The sequence below is a fragment of the Canis lupus genome, chromosome 11, assembly GCF_003254725.2.
Source record: "Canis lupus dingo isolate Sandy chromosome 11, ASM325472v2, whole genome shotgun sequence".
In the NCBI taxonomy this organism is placed as follows: domain Eukaryota; kingdom Metazoa; phylum Chordata; class Mammalia; order Carnivora; family Canidae; genus Canis; species Canis lupus.
Window position 1 is genome coordinate 31,899,439 of NC_064253.1, and position 15,988 is coordinate 31,915,426.

The 15,988-nt window shown below is 33.0% G+C and overlaps 1 pseudogene; it reads left to right on the forward strand.

Annotated features, from left to right (window-relative positions):
- Nucleotides 1–15,988, forward strand: part of LOC112650368 (dnaJ homolog subfamily A member 1-like) — a 132,960-nt pseudogene that overhangs the window by 18,746 nt on the left and 98,226 nt on the right.

Consider the following 15,988-nt stretch of genomic DNA (forward strand, 5'->3'; position numbering starts at 1 on the left):
CTCTCTTCCAAACAGAGATTCAGGGACCCAGACTCTTTCATTCTAGGGACTCTGTCTTTTTCAACATCCAGCCTGGGGAAGGATAAAGAATTGTAAATCATTATTGTATAACCTCTAGGCTCAGGCCTGGAAATCGTGCAGCTTAACCTTTTACTGGCCAAATTTCAGCCATTACATGGTCATATCTAAATCCCAACAATCTGGGAAATAAAATTTAGTTGTGTTCAAGAAAGAAGATTGGATGTAGCCTTACAGTACACATCACATGAAACTTCCATTTCTATCAATTCACTCTATAGTTAGAATGAGCACCATAAGAATACAAATCCATACATGTAGTTCCCTAAACATGGAATCTTTAGTGTCAATCTATTGTCCTTCTTCCACATAAAGTCTAAACTCAATAACGTTATACAGAAATTTACTTAAGGTCAGGTTTTCTTCTAAATTCTTTAACCCTATTTCCTATGCATATTAAACTCTGGCCTTTTTAAACTATGTAATTAAACAAATTAATCCAAAAATTTGCAATTCACATCTCAAATATGACTTATTGCATATACTATTATTTCAATCTGAAATGAATTGACCTTCCACTTCACCTGATTAACTCCTATTTGTTCTTCACATCTTAGTTCAGAGTCACCTAATTTAGCAAACTTGTATGGATTCCATTCCTTTTCACACTCTAAATTTATGTTTACAACATATCACACTACTCCTTGTGTAATTAGACAAAAATGACCACTTTGTAAGTATATATATACATATCCAAGCTCTCTTTTCTTCCTACCCACTAGAGAAGATTCTAGATTTATGACTTTACTTACTTTCCCTTGATTCCCTTTGAGATGGAATTTCACCAACCAATAATGAGTGTACAGCTTTTGTGAATAAAATTAAAAATATATTGGGCAAAATCACTACTGAGGACCATTTCTTGGGGGAAAATAAAAGAAAAAGAAATATGTTGGACAGAGAAAATGCCAATTAAGTGGATCCTTCCAAGAATACCAAGCAAAAGGAAGATAATCCCATTACCCAAGTACTAGTGGATGATAGATTAAAAGAACATGCCTGTGAAAGCAACAAAATTAGAAGGGCAATGAGAAAAGGGTAGAGAAATCAAAATAATGAACCTGATGCATGAGGAAAGAGAAAACTTGAAGAGACAAAGATTAGTAAAGAAGAGGGACCTGGGTGGCTCAGAATGTTGAGCATCTGCCTTTGGAGTTCCAGGATCGAGTCCCACATCAGGCTCCCTGCATGGAGCCTGCTTCTCCCTCTGCCCTATATATCTGTCTCTCTATTTCTGTGTCTGTCATGAATAAATAAATAAAATCTTTTTTAAAAAAGAAGAGATTATTGTTTCCTGTGTTTTTAGAAGTTTCTTCAAGAGTGAGAAGGAAGGTAAATATCAAAATTCCTGTTTGTATTATGCTCCTTTGAAAGTGAAACCACTCTGCAATTGGTCTACACAGGTCAAGACTTCATTTGAGTTGGATTTGTCCACTTGTCTCTCCCTCTAGGCTCCAGAGTACTTGAATTTCTATTGCAGCCTGTCTGGACCTCATAAATCTTCACTCAAATTCAATGTAACAGTCTTCTAAGGAGAACTAATACCATAGATGAAAGAATACAAATATAAACACTATAGTCTTAAAGCTAGGTAGAGATAGGAGTAGATGTGCAGAGGAAAATATAAATGCTAACTAATATGAATGCATTATACAGGAAAGCTATATTCCCCTTTCCCCATTTTAACAGAGAAGAAGGAGATCACATCCTCTTTCCAGAAGGGAGTAATGAAAGAATAATATAGAATTCTATTGGAATACTATTGGAAGAATACTTTCAGTCCAGCCCTGACTCCTCACAGCTTGTTCTTCCTCACAAAATGACTGATATATAATTTTTGAAATTGAGACAAGGCACTCAGCTTGAATAGTTCAGACATGTTTCAATTATGGGACTGGGGAAATCTGTCCGCAAATAATATGGTTTCTTTCTGTTTTTATTCTCCATACAGTTATCACTGGGGAAGCACAGGAGAAAATTCTAACATTATATTACTGCTTTGCATGGGGCTATTAAGAAAAAAGATTAAGAAGCTTATTTTTCTTTGGATCCAAGCAAGATTCTCCTATATAGCTTTAATTTCAAGATAGCTAATCTTTGGCTAATTCCAATGTGTGGTGATAATTATCCATACATTGCACCTCAAAATTCCCCTCAATTCTTAAGTACAAACCCAGCATTTTAAATTAGTAATTATAATTGAGGAGGATCTTTCTACTTTTATGTTATTCTAAGGCCTTCCCTCATATCTGAATCATATAGAGTTAATTGTATAATACATCTCTAGTTGCCTAACACCTCTCATCTAAGAAATTCAAAATCTGTATGGAGCATCTTCTTGATGCTAGGCTGACAAAATTAGACATGGCCTGCTAGACTCAGAGAACAATGTGCCTGAATTCTCATTTTTTATAGGCAAAGTCTCTTTCTCTCATGTTAATAGAATCTCTAATAAGAACTATTATTTGCAATGTTTGGTTGTAATATATTCCACTAAATTAATTCTAATACTTAGCAACTAGTTTTATCATAGCATAAGGTTAAATTCATATGACAGTGAAGAATAAATATTTTTTAAAAATTACCATGACAGGTTCTGTGCATGAAAGAAGATAGCTGTTTTCCTTTTTGCCTTGGAAACAACCACACTCCCAAATCTCAAGAAGTTAAAACATTAAAAATGTGTTTTTCATCTCATGTATCACGTAGAATGAGAAATTTCTCCAGCTATTCCTCACTCTCTTTCCAATTTCTGATTTTTCCATCTAAGAATTGGAATAATATCTAGTGTGTAAATTGAAATAAAATTGAAAAAGAAACAAGTGTTTTTTCTTCCTATATAGTGTTTCTGAATTTTATATATATTATAATCTTGTGTGATTTGCCTAAACCAAAATCAATATTTGAAAATCAAGATTTGTTGAAATAACTTACTAAATAGTATGGTGATATACTGGCTTGATATATGTGTTAACAAAGAAAGGTGAGGTATCACAAAACTTACTGATATAAACTATTGACTTGTCTGAAAAGTGTTATGAGAAAATAACTACTTTGGCATCCATTCCATTATCAGAGTTTATCTGAGAATATAATGATAAAATTATTTGATGCTATTGGCTAATAAAAGTAGAATTTCATATATTCTTTTTTAATAACCTCTCTAACAGGAGATGTTTGCAAATATTTCAACATTGCTTGTACCCCTATACTTTGTATGTTGGGACATGTAATATTATATATTATATTATATATATAATATAATATAATATAATATCACTTCTATTTTTTCACTTTTCTATTAAATATATGCTAAAAGTTATTTAGTGCCTTGCTCTATTGTTCTCATTCACTATAAAAATTTTCAAAATGTGTTGGAACAACTAAATTTTAATTTGTTAAAGCAATTATTAATATATATATTATTGTGATATGCCATATTACTAAAAATATTAGCTAAAGGGATTTGAAATGTATTTTAAAGAGAATTTAATAATACATGTCATCTTATCTAAATGCAGTCCCACTTTTAGAAAGAACTACAGAAGTTTCATATCAACATCCAAGGGATAACAGTACAAATGGCATTAGAACGGAAATAATAAAACCCAAAAGTTAATGTAAAAAGAAAGATAAAATGAAAGTACCGATTATTATATAACTGTGATAACACTTCTAATGAATAATAAGGCTCCTAAATATGAAGTTAAGCACACTCTAGGTTGATGTTTGTTAGAAAATGAATAATGTACAAAGTGAGAAAATTTAAAGTCGCTTGATATTCTTAATACAATCTGCCATTTATGAGAGCTATACTCTGTATTTAAGAGGTAAGATGAAACTTTTGATTATGTCCATATGTACCATATTTGGAATCAGACAAATATGAGATTGAATGCAGACTGTGCCTTCTCACTTAGTTTTCATTAATTCAACAAACACTTCCCAAGCCCCTGCTGTATATCAAAAACCTATAATAGAAGTCAATAAAGGATTGTGAACAAGTCCAATCAAAATTATTGTTATTTATCCTCTCTAAATGTCATTTCTTCATAGATTATTGATTATAATAATTAAAATTAAAAGCTGTAATACCATAGTATAAAACAATAAATTAGCTGTAGTTTTCACACCTATTAACATACACAGAATTTTGCAAGGAAGGATAATGCAACAGAATAGGATTTCACACATTCTAGACATCAAACACACAGAGTCAGAGTTAGAGTCAAGTAAACTGTGACAGCCTCAGCACTGTTAAAAATGAGCAGCTAAAAGCGAATTGTAGTAAAAAAAAAAAAATTGCTCTTACAGTGATTTTGACACATAACAGGAAAAATATATGTGTTAATAATATGAATATATGTATGTATATCTGTATGTGTATACACACATATGTACATATTGTATTTGTATGTACATATTAAGTGTGTACATATTGTACATATAGCCATATACATACTGTAATACTGTACATATTGTATATAGCCATATAACCCTTTTACTCCATTTCTGTTGTTGGACGTATGCACTTTTGTGTTTCATGGAGGTTCAGCAGATAATATCCTACACCTCAGAGTACTTAAAAAGTTCGACAGACTACACAATACACCCTAAATTGCAGACACAGTGTTTGAAGCTAATTTTAATCTGACTCAAAAGTCCCTAATTTTTTCTACTGTGCCACTCAAACACTAATAACTTTGCCATCAGTTGACCCTGGAATACTTGCTATCCTACGGATCCCACACTTTGGGATGGTCTCAAATGGCTAGAATTAAGCAACTGGAAATTAACCAGAAGCCATAGGAAAATATTAAAAAAATATTAAAAAGGTGTTGTGAAAAACTACTATATTATTTTATATAGTTAACTCTTTTCTTCTACTACCAAACACTCCTATCACCAAGGAATCTGTGCCATTAGTTGGCTGCCAACATTTTTTCCAGTCTTACCTTCTGTGTATATTTCTGAGGTGCTCATTACATCCTACTTCCCTTTATAAGATACTCCTTCAAATGCATGTTAAACAGAGATCAACTGTCCAAGTTGTTTGGTTTTGTTTTTGTCTTTGTTTTTGTTTTGGAAATTGATAAAAGACATTTTAATTGATTCAACAAATCATAACCTGGTATGTGCAAAGCATTGCCACAAACAGATAACCTATCCAGAATTTAAAACATGCAGGGTGTTTGATATTAAACAAGTAATTAAAAATAAACTGCAGTGACCAATAAAACATAAAGAAATGTAATAAAATGAGGGTATGAACAGACAGATTTAATCTACACTAGGTGGAAGAGTTTACCAGAATAAACATAAAAGGTAATTAACAATGGGAAGCAGATGGAGTAAGGAAAGAAATCTTCAGACAGAATAGATATACATGTTCAAAGGCCCCATGCAATGAGGAAGCATGACACTATTCAGAATCTGATCCTCTGATCCAGGAGCACTGACAATAAGTATGTGGACCTGCAGAAAAAGAAATAAACTAGGTTGTTCTGGACTTTGAAGCCATGCTAAAGATTTTGCTTTTAGAAGCAAAGAAAAGTGATTTAAGAGTTCTAAAATTTTATTAATATACTTTTGATTTTAAAATGCTGTTCTGACAAATGGTGCAGTGAAATTAATAGTAGATGTGATGGGACCATCGAAAAGATCATTCATTGCTTCCTACTCTTTGGGGGAGAAAGAGTTTTATAAGTTTTGAATTAAAGCAGTAAACATAGAGAAAGCTATGTGTATTTAAAATACATATAGAAGGTAAAATAGATAGGACTGCTCATGGATTATATAGGGGCCATGAACAAGAAAGCAATATTGAAGGTGAATCCTAGGTTTCTTCCCAAGACAATAAAATGAGGGATAAGGCCATGCTCTAAACTGGGAAGTATGTTTTGTTTGAAGTATCACGAGTTTGTATTTAGACATGAGACACTTCTGAGACAGAGTTTCAGATTTAGTTTCATGAAGCAAACAAAGAGATGGATATTAATATGCAGATTTATATCTGGAATGTTCTTGGATTCATAACCTTTGGAAGGGAAGCAAGCAGGCCTAGACAGGCCTAGACAGAGGAGAAATTGCCCTATGGCAGAACAATCCCAGGAAAGGCTTTAGAATTTACCATGGGGAACATACACTGGGATAGACCTTCAGGGTTTTCCTCTGTTTGGGGACAGTGGGAAAGTCTTCATATCATTCCTACTGTTTTCCATGCAGTCATGTCATTTTATTTCCCCTAGAGTTGGCATTTGTTGTCATGTTCCTATGAGCTATCCTGCAGAATATGTTTGCACCATCTAGCAAGGTTATGCCATTGTATTCAATCTTGAATCCTGGGGGGTGCTCCCACATTAATAAATCCTTCTTACTCAATCTTCTGCTCCACTCTCCTTTGATCTCACAACTTCAGAATATAGTCCCAGGGTTTTCACTGGGCCGTTGCTCGTACCTGTTGTTTAGGTACTAGAACTCTTTTTGCATATAGTTCTATGCATGGGTTATGATGCCACAAGACCTTAGTTATTGGCATCTGCTTTATCATAATCAAGCAGGGTGTGGATGTACTGCCAGGCTCCAATACAGAGGAGTAAACATCTTTCTTGGGGTCAGGGAGTTCAGGGCAATTTGAGAATTCAAGATTTCCAGGTGTATCAATCTATATATTCTTATCCACATGTCAGGGTCACATTTTTTCCACTCTTGGGCCTTAATGATAGCATAGCAGGCCAGTGTTGGAATTTTAACTCCCTTTGAATTTCTCTGGATTTTCAATTATGATAAGCCCCAAACCTGTTTTTAGCTTTAACTCTCAGATTGCAAGAAATGATAGCCTCTTTGCAACCTACAGAGGAGGTCTTCTGGCTTCATACTTAGCTTTTCATTCCTGATTAATCACACTTACCCTTTGATTATCTTTTTTTAAGGCCTGGGATAGTGGTCAATATTAGGAACAACCACCAAATTCTTCTATCTTAAGTATTATTTACTGGAGATTTTTATAACCACTTGGTAAATCACAGCAGTTAGTGGCTTATCCTGTACTGAAATATCATCCCAGTTAATCACTAGGAAATGTTTCAACATTGTCCTAGCATCTTGTGCTAGACACTATCTGAGCTTCCCCAAGCCAGTGAAGGTATCTTCACTGCTAGCTGTGTTTGAGGTAGGATCCAGCTATATCTTAGGGTCTGTTTTATAGAATCACAACTAGAATGGATTGCCATAGATTGTGTTCCATGAGAAGCAAGTTCTAGATGGAGAACCACCTGTGAAAGATAAAGAATAAAGCAGAATTGGGCAGAGGAAAAAGTTGCCTTATAATATAGTCTTGGCAGAACAACTCAGTCAACCACTCTGATGCTGTCTAGACATAGAGATCCTCATATAGGGAGACAGTGCTGAGCACTATTTCTCCTATATAGCAAGAGATTTTATATGAGCTGCCCTGGATAGAGGGAAAGGTCTTGGGAGTAATGACTCTCAATAGCTGAGTATAATCTTAAAGGGACAAACAGCTGAGGGTTGTTTGCTGGTAAGATTTCTGGGACTGTATTAAGTAAATCATTCCTAAGGGACTCTCTGGCCCAGCCTTACAGTGCCCATTACAACAAAGAAGTCAAGTTGGATAAGACAGTGGCTATATGGATGTGGGATATCAGGAGGTAGATTTATACTGGAGATCAATGTGAGTTATCTATGTACATTTATCTATAATGCCATCACCTGTTTAAAACTACCTAGGGAAGGAGTAGGAGGAAAGGACCTCAGGCAAGGTCTCAGGGAGTCAACCAATCAAAGGGCATGAATTTACCGAGGAGAAGAGGAGATTTTAAGAAGTTTACAATTATTCAACTTAAATTTAAATATTTTACTTCTTAAAATTATATCTTTATTTTTCTTAGTGATATTATCATTCAACTTTTTTGAATTACATGGGTGGGCTTTTAATAATTTGGTACTCATAGAATTTCAGAAACAAAAATTTTTAAAAATATTATATTTACTTCAGGAGAAATAAGGTTCTATCTGAAAAAACATGAGTAAGTTTAAAATATGGAAAGATCCTACACATAGAGAATGACTGTAGTGCCATTCAGTGAATGTGAGAAAAGCAGAAAAAAGAGGATTAGTGTTAATACAAAGTAGATTCTATTGTTGCATCAGACAGTCTTTCTTAAAATTATATATGAACTTCAAGCCTGAAAAACTAATTTGGAATCATGTTTTAATGTCTTTAGAACAATTGGGTTAAAGTCTTAGGGAGTTCAGAATGACCTAGAATAACCATTAGTACTTTTCCATATATTTTTAAGTAAATGAAAGTGAAGAATTCCATTTTAAGGCATATAAATCCATTCTTATTTCACAACCTAATGTAGCTAGTTTTAGAATTAAGGAAGGAATATGCTTACCAGATGAATGGGATAAATGTTTGCTGAACAATGTAAAAAGTTTTCATAATATGTTATCTACATATCTACTATCTCACATATAACATATAGAATTTCTTAACTTTAATATATATATTATATGTAATATATTTATATATATATATGACAACTTTTTATTTTGAGATATTGTCAATACACATGCAGCTGCATGGAATAATACAGAGAGATCTGCTATATCTTCCACCCAATTTTTCTCAGTGTAACTATGAACAATATCAAGATTAAGAAACTGGCATTGATATAAGCCACTCACTTTATTCAGGTTTCACCAGTATCACTAGCATCCATTTGTGTGTGTACATGCGTTTAATCTAATTTTTTTTAAATTTATTCATATTAGAGCACACAAGTGAGCACAGGGATAGGGGCAGAAGGAGAATAACAGACTCCTCGCTGAGCACAGAGCCCCAAACTGGGGCTAGATCCCATGACCTTGAGGTCACCACCTAAGCCGAGATCACCTGATCTACCTAGGCGCTCACATACTTTTAATGTTATGCAATTTTATAGTATGTTTTAAACATGACACAATATTTCTACAAATATATGTAAATAGACTTTGTATCTTGACCTTTGATGCAACTAAATTGAATATATTCCTTTTTGAAGAAAAGATGGAAACAAATACTATAGTAGTACTATGGTATTATAGCTTTTGTTATTATTTAGCAGATGCTACCAGCTAAAGGCACCGTGATATTTTAGCATTCCAAGTCTTAAGTCACTATTTAGCTAAGAGCATACAACTCAGTATTAAATGATCATGTACAAGTCTTATTTATTTTCAGTTTTCTCAGATTGAAAAAAAAAGAAAATTAATGTAAACTATTTTTTATGACACAATTCTCACTACAAATTTTGAAGGACATAAATCAACACACCCATTTATGTGTGTACATGTGTATATATTCGTATATACACACTCAAAAACAGTCCTTACGGATGCCTGGGTGGCTCAGCGGTTGAGCATCTGCTTTTGTCTCAAGTAATGATCTCGGAGTCCCTGGATCGAGTCCCACATCCAGCTTCATGCATGGAGCCTGCTTGTCCCTCTGCCTATGTCTCTGCCTCTCTCTGTGTGCCTCTCATGGATAAACAAATAAAATCTTAAAAAAAAAAAATCCTTAAAATCTGTTGTTTCAAGTGAAAACCACTCTATACGTGTAAATACAATACATATTTTTCTACTCAGAGTGCAAAAAAGGTGTGTGAAGACAAAGATTTTATGAGGAATAATGCTCTAATATTGCAACCCCTAGACACAGGCTGAGGTTTATTACTTATATTAAATTATTGCTCAAGACGCTAAAATATTTTACATGTATCTAACAATATATTCCCCTTTTCCTTCGTCATACTTCTCTTGTTCTTAATTCCTTGATTGAACATTTTCTTAGTTAAAAATAATGTTTGTTGATTTCATGTCAACATAACTATGAACTCTGATTAGTGAGAACTCAGTCTGTACTAAGAGATTTTGTATCAAATTGTTTCACCATCTTCCTGTTTCCTAAACCATAATTAAAAACCAAACACACTTTTTTGATGTTTATCTTACCACCTAAAATTGTAAGGATAAAAGGTGACAGTATCGTTTCTAGTGAATGTTTTTAGGACTTAAAAAATAAACTAAAGAATGGGCATATGTTGGGACACCTGGATGGCTCAGTAGTTGAGCATCTGCCTTTGGCTCAGGACATGATTCTGGAGTCCCAGGATCAAGTCCCACATTAGGCTTCCTGCATGGAGCCTGCTTCTCCCTCTGCCTGTGTCTCTGCCTCTTCCTTTCTCTCTGTGTCTCTCATGAATAATTAAATAAAGTCTTAAAAAAAATGAACATAGATCAATAATACCAACCTAAATTTTCTCTAATAAAAAATTAATATATTTATTAAATAAAACCTTTACATTTGATCTAAAAATTTTCCTTAGTTGACACATTTGGAAAACCTTGATTGTATTTTGTGGTCATTATTTATAATAATTTTGTCCAATTTTGACATAGTAAATAGTTTTTTGTATCTTATGTGAGAAGGAAAAGAGAACATTCTGTAGGTAATTATTTTTGCGTTTTATTTTAAATAGGCATTGATCAATATTATTGTTGTATTCAGATGTATTCAGATTTTTCATGTATTCAGATTTTTCATAGAGTATCAGGATATCAGTAAAAGGAGATCATCAGCATAACAAATTATTTCCCATCTTAAAAGAGTTTATACAATGCTAAATATATTCAATAGGATATTTGGTAGTATATCCATAAAATTCCTTAACACATAAATGAATGGCCAGATTAATGCTGCATATTTGAAGAGAACTTTGGCTACTAACAATGGTTACATAATCTCTTTTTTGTATATTTGGGCTCTGTTAGCTGTTAATGAAATAAAATCTTTTGTAGGACTCTGACCTCATAACAACTAAATATATTAAATTTGTTTTTCTGCATTATTGACATTATACTTGTTTATATGTTGTTGGTAATTATGTGTTGCTTACAAAGGAGATTACATAGGACATAAATATAGATTTTCATTCAAAATAGATGAATAAAAGCAATATGACTCATAAGGAAAAGCAATCTAGACATTACTGAGTTATGAAAATGCTTTATAAATAAGATTTTTAAACCCCAAAATATAAGCAGAAGACATTATTCACTCCTACTTAAATTGCTACTTTGAATAACCACTGATAAAATGTTAGTTTTGATTATCTTAGGAATAAATATGATATCTTTAAAAGAAAAAAGCATATACAATAAGTCTGTGTCTCTTGTCTTTTTTTTTTTTTTTTTTGTAAAGAAATAGATGATTTTGCTACTGCCAGGCTGAATCTAAAAGTAGATCTAAAAATGTATGAAATTCCACTGTTCACTTTAATGAAATCTGAGTTTTGGCTTTAATAACTTCAAGTTACCAAGATATGCTGTTAAATAAAATTACAATAGCATTTTTTTTTAAATGTAGGTTTATTTTTTCCTATTATGTATTAACTGAGTAGTTATAAGCTGTTGAGGGAGGCAGATATAAAAATTAGCACAAACTAAAACTAAATGTGTTGAACTATTTAAATTTCAGGAATTGATATTAACATTTTTTATCTTGACAGATAAATGGTGTCAATAAATAGTATATATTTGATATAATTTAATTTTTATGATGCCTGCATATTCATATTATTGAATATATAATTCTAATAACTATATTTCCCCTTTTCACTATTAGTAGTACCAACCATTCTCTATTACTATTTTGAGATTGAGCAGAGGTTCGGAGTAAACTAATAGCTAATAAATTTGCTTAAATTTAATAGAACCATAAATGGAAATATTTTCCTTAGAAGAAGTCTACAAGTAGATAAACAGATGGACCTTGATCCTTAAGGGCTAGGAACATATCATACATAAGTAATTTAACAATACCAAGCATGGTATGTGACATAAATATTTATATAATTGGATTTTAAATGCTCAGGCAATTATGCAACAGAATTCTAAAATTAACATTTGTGTATATGATAATCTGACCTGGTTAAAAACATTGTTACCAAAATGGTAATGAATTCACAATCTCAATAGTATATTTTCTACCTAACTCAAAAATTCTTAAGTGCTATGGACAATGCAGCCAGCAGTGGCAGCAAATTGTCTTTAGTAATCTATGAAGAAAACAATCTAAACCATTCTGGTCTCCTAATCCTCATACTTAAGAGGTTTATAAGGATGCTGAATAATTGCTGAAATTTGAAATCGTTAACACTTTTATCCCTGGTGCCTAGTAAAGTGCCTCATCTCTCAGTACAAGAATATCAGTGGTTCTAAATTGGTAATAGCAAAGAAATATGCAAGTCAACAAACAAAAATATTTTGCAGGTGCTTTAAGAAAATTATCATTGATACACATATAAGATCAAAGATCTTTTATTTAAACAATGAGATATGGGTAGCCCTGGTGGCTCAGTGGTTTGGTGCCGCCTACAGCCTGGGGTGTGATCCTGGAGACCTGGGATCGAGTCTGACGTTGGGCTTCCTGCGTGGAGCCTGCTTCTCCCTCTGCCTCTCTTTCTCTCTCTCCTCTGAATAAATAAATAAATCTTTTTAAAAAATAAAATAAAAACAATAAGAGAGAAGATGGAGAATCTCACCTAAATGTTAATTAGTGCTAGAAAACTGGGTGACAAGGTGACAATTGAAATAAGGTTGTAGGGTTGTTGTTTTTTTAATTAAAATATATGACAACTCACTAATAGTAAGATTATGTGGGGGCAAGATTAGGAGGACAAAATCCTGGGACAGAGAAAGAAAAAAGGCAATATTTAGCGATTACCCATTATGAATTTCAGAAACTAGCTGTTTTGACATATATTACCTCATCCTCACAGCTAATAATGTCAAAATGGTGTTGACATCCTTATTTTAGACTAAAAAGTGATATGTCACAGATACTATTTGCTGAAGGTCATATGGCTAGTGAGTGGTAGAACCATGATTTTTAATTAATGTTTTTCCTTCAAACTCAATCATTCCATATCATTAAGATAAAAAGAGAGAAAATTTAAATTTTGTATAGATCAAAGAAGAGGGTAGCCCGGGTGGCTCAGCAGTTTAGCGCCGCCTTCAGCCCAGGGCATAATCCTGGAGACCTGGGATCAAGTCCCACATCAGGCACCCTGCATGGAGCCTGCTTCTCCCTCTGCCTGTGTCTCTGCCTCTCTCTCTCTCTCTCTCTGTGTCGCTCATGAATAAATAAATAAAATCTTTTTAAAAATTAAAAAAATAGATCAAAGAAGAGAAGTGAAGAAAATATGAATATGCTTCTGGAATGTAAATTGCATGTAATTTAAATTGCACACACATATATACCATTTTTGATTCTCTTCATTTCTTGTGTAGATCTAGCTTTCCCGTCTGCTATCCTAGTCCTCATACCTGAACTCCTTTAATATTTCTCATACTGAAGTTCTAGTGATAATTTTTTTAACTTATATATGTTGAGAAAAGATCCTTATTTTACTTTTTTTCTTTTTTGATGTTTTGTGCTTTTTTATTTACACATAATCAATGATTGTAGATTCACATGCAATTGTAAGAAATAATGTTAAGATCCTCTGTATCCTTTATCCAGATTCCTCCAATGATTATACCTCTTCAGAGCTGTAATACATCACATCCAGGGAACTTGAAATTGTTGAAATCCATCAATCTTACTCAGTGTTTTCCTGTTTTACATAACTCCATTTAAGAATGTGTGTATGTAGGTCTTGCAATTTTATTACATATGTAGGTTGTGTATTTACCAACAAAATAGGTAACAACAGACAAAATCGATAATTCCCTTACTATAAGGAACATACAAGGTGCCTTTCTATTTTGTTATTTTTAAATTTTATTTTTCAGGTTTATTTTGATACAATTGACATAAAATTTTTGTATAAGGTTAAGGTGTACAATGCGATGGCTTAATATACGTAGACGTTGTGAAATGTTTCCCAGAATAAGGCTAATAATCAAATATTTTACCTCTTGTAATACCATTGTGTTGTTATAGTGAAAACATTAAAGTTTCACTCTCATGGCAGCTTTCAATTTTAAAATATAATATAGTTAATTGTAGTCACTATGCTGTACTCTATGTCCCTATGCAATCACTATGTTGTACCAGAACTTATTAATTTTATAACTGAAAGTTTCTTTTTTCTTAAGATTTTATTTTTAAGCAATCTCTACACCCAGCATGAGGCTCAAAATCACAACCCCAAGATCAAGAGGTGCCTTCTCTACAGTCTGAGCCAGCCAGGTGCCCCATTTATAGTTTCTATTCTTTGAGCATCATCTCCCTATCCCCCCCCCCCCAATCCTAAAGCCCTAGCAACCATAATTCTATTCTCTATAAGTTGATTTTTTTTTTTAGATTCCACATAAAAGTGATAACATACAGGATTTATCTTTCTCTGGTTTATTTCAATTAGTATAGTGCCATCAAGGTCTATTTATGTTGTTGCAAGTGGCAGGATTTCTTTTTTTATATATGAATTATATTCTAGTGTGTATGTGTGTTGCTGTGTGTGTGCTCACACAAGCTACCTTTATCCAGTCATCTGTTGGTGGGCACCTAGGTTATTTTCCTATATTAACTACTATGACTGAGGCTGCAATGAACATGAGCATACAGATGATCTCTTGAGATCGTGATTTCATTTCCTTTAGATATATACCCAGAAATGAAACTGCTGCACCAAATAGTGGTTCTATTTCTAGTTTTTTGAGGAACCTCTATACTCTTTTCTATAGTGGCTGTACTCAAAATGATCCCTTTACCTTTGCCACTTCTTAAAGATCATTGTTTTCAGTATCAATTATTTTAAAATTTTATTTCTATTGTCAAGTATTATTTGAAAGGATAGTCTATTATACACATATTTATGCATTTTCTTTTCTTTTTCCCCTGATTCTCCAAGAATTTGTTTTATCATTTTTTGTTTGAAGAACTTCATTTAGACATTCTTTAACAGTGGGCCTGCTGAACACAAATTACTTTTTTTTTTTTCTTTATCAGGAGAATGCTTTTATTTCTCATTTGAGAGATTGGGTAGCTAAACATACAACAGCTGCACATATTTTAAAATAGAACACTATCCCTCAACCTGCATAAACCAGCATAGGAAGCCAAACCACCATCTGCCACAATTAGTCCAGGAAGCCAACCCACAACCTCCATAGCAGTCAAGACTTCAACAATAAGTGACAGTTAATATTTTTATCCCTGTTTATATTTGGTGTTTCCAACAAATGACCAAGTGGTGAAAGCCAAATATGTTCCCCTAACTAATCCTTTAAGAGGCTTTGATACAAGCTGACTTGCTTCCAACTTCTTCATTTAAGCAGCTTCCAATCAGAGCATACCTGAAGGCTTTCCCTTTATTTATTATATTTTTTTTCCATTTCCTCTGCTTGTCTTAGAGTCTGCCAAATTTAAGCGATAGTATCTGATTCCCTTGCTATAGCAAGCACTGAGCAAATATCCTTTGCTTGTTCTCATTTATTTAAACACCTTCATTCCTGAGAAATAATCCTGATAGACATAGAATTAGCTGATAGCAGTTCTTTCCTTTCAGCAGTTGAAAAATATTGTCACTTTCTACATAAAAATTTGCTGTAGTTTGAATTCACATTTTCCTATAGGTGACACATTATTTCTGTCTGACTGCTTTCAAGATTATTTTTCTTTCATTTTCAGAAGTCAAACTGTGTCTTAGTATGGATTTACTTGGATTCATTCTATTTGTGGTTTCTCCATTTCTCAAATCTGTAGGTTTCTATATTTCACCAAATTTGGGAAGTTCAGCCATTATTTCAGCCACTCTATATCTCCTTTCCTCCTGTGATTCTAATAGTATGAATGATGTTACTTTTCATTGTCCTAAATGTTCTAGACAATCTATATTTT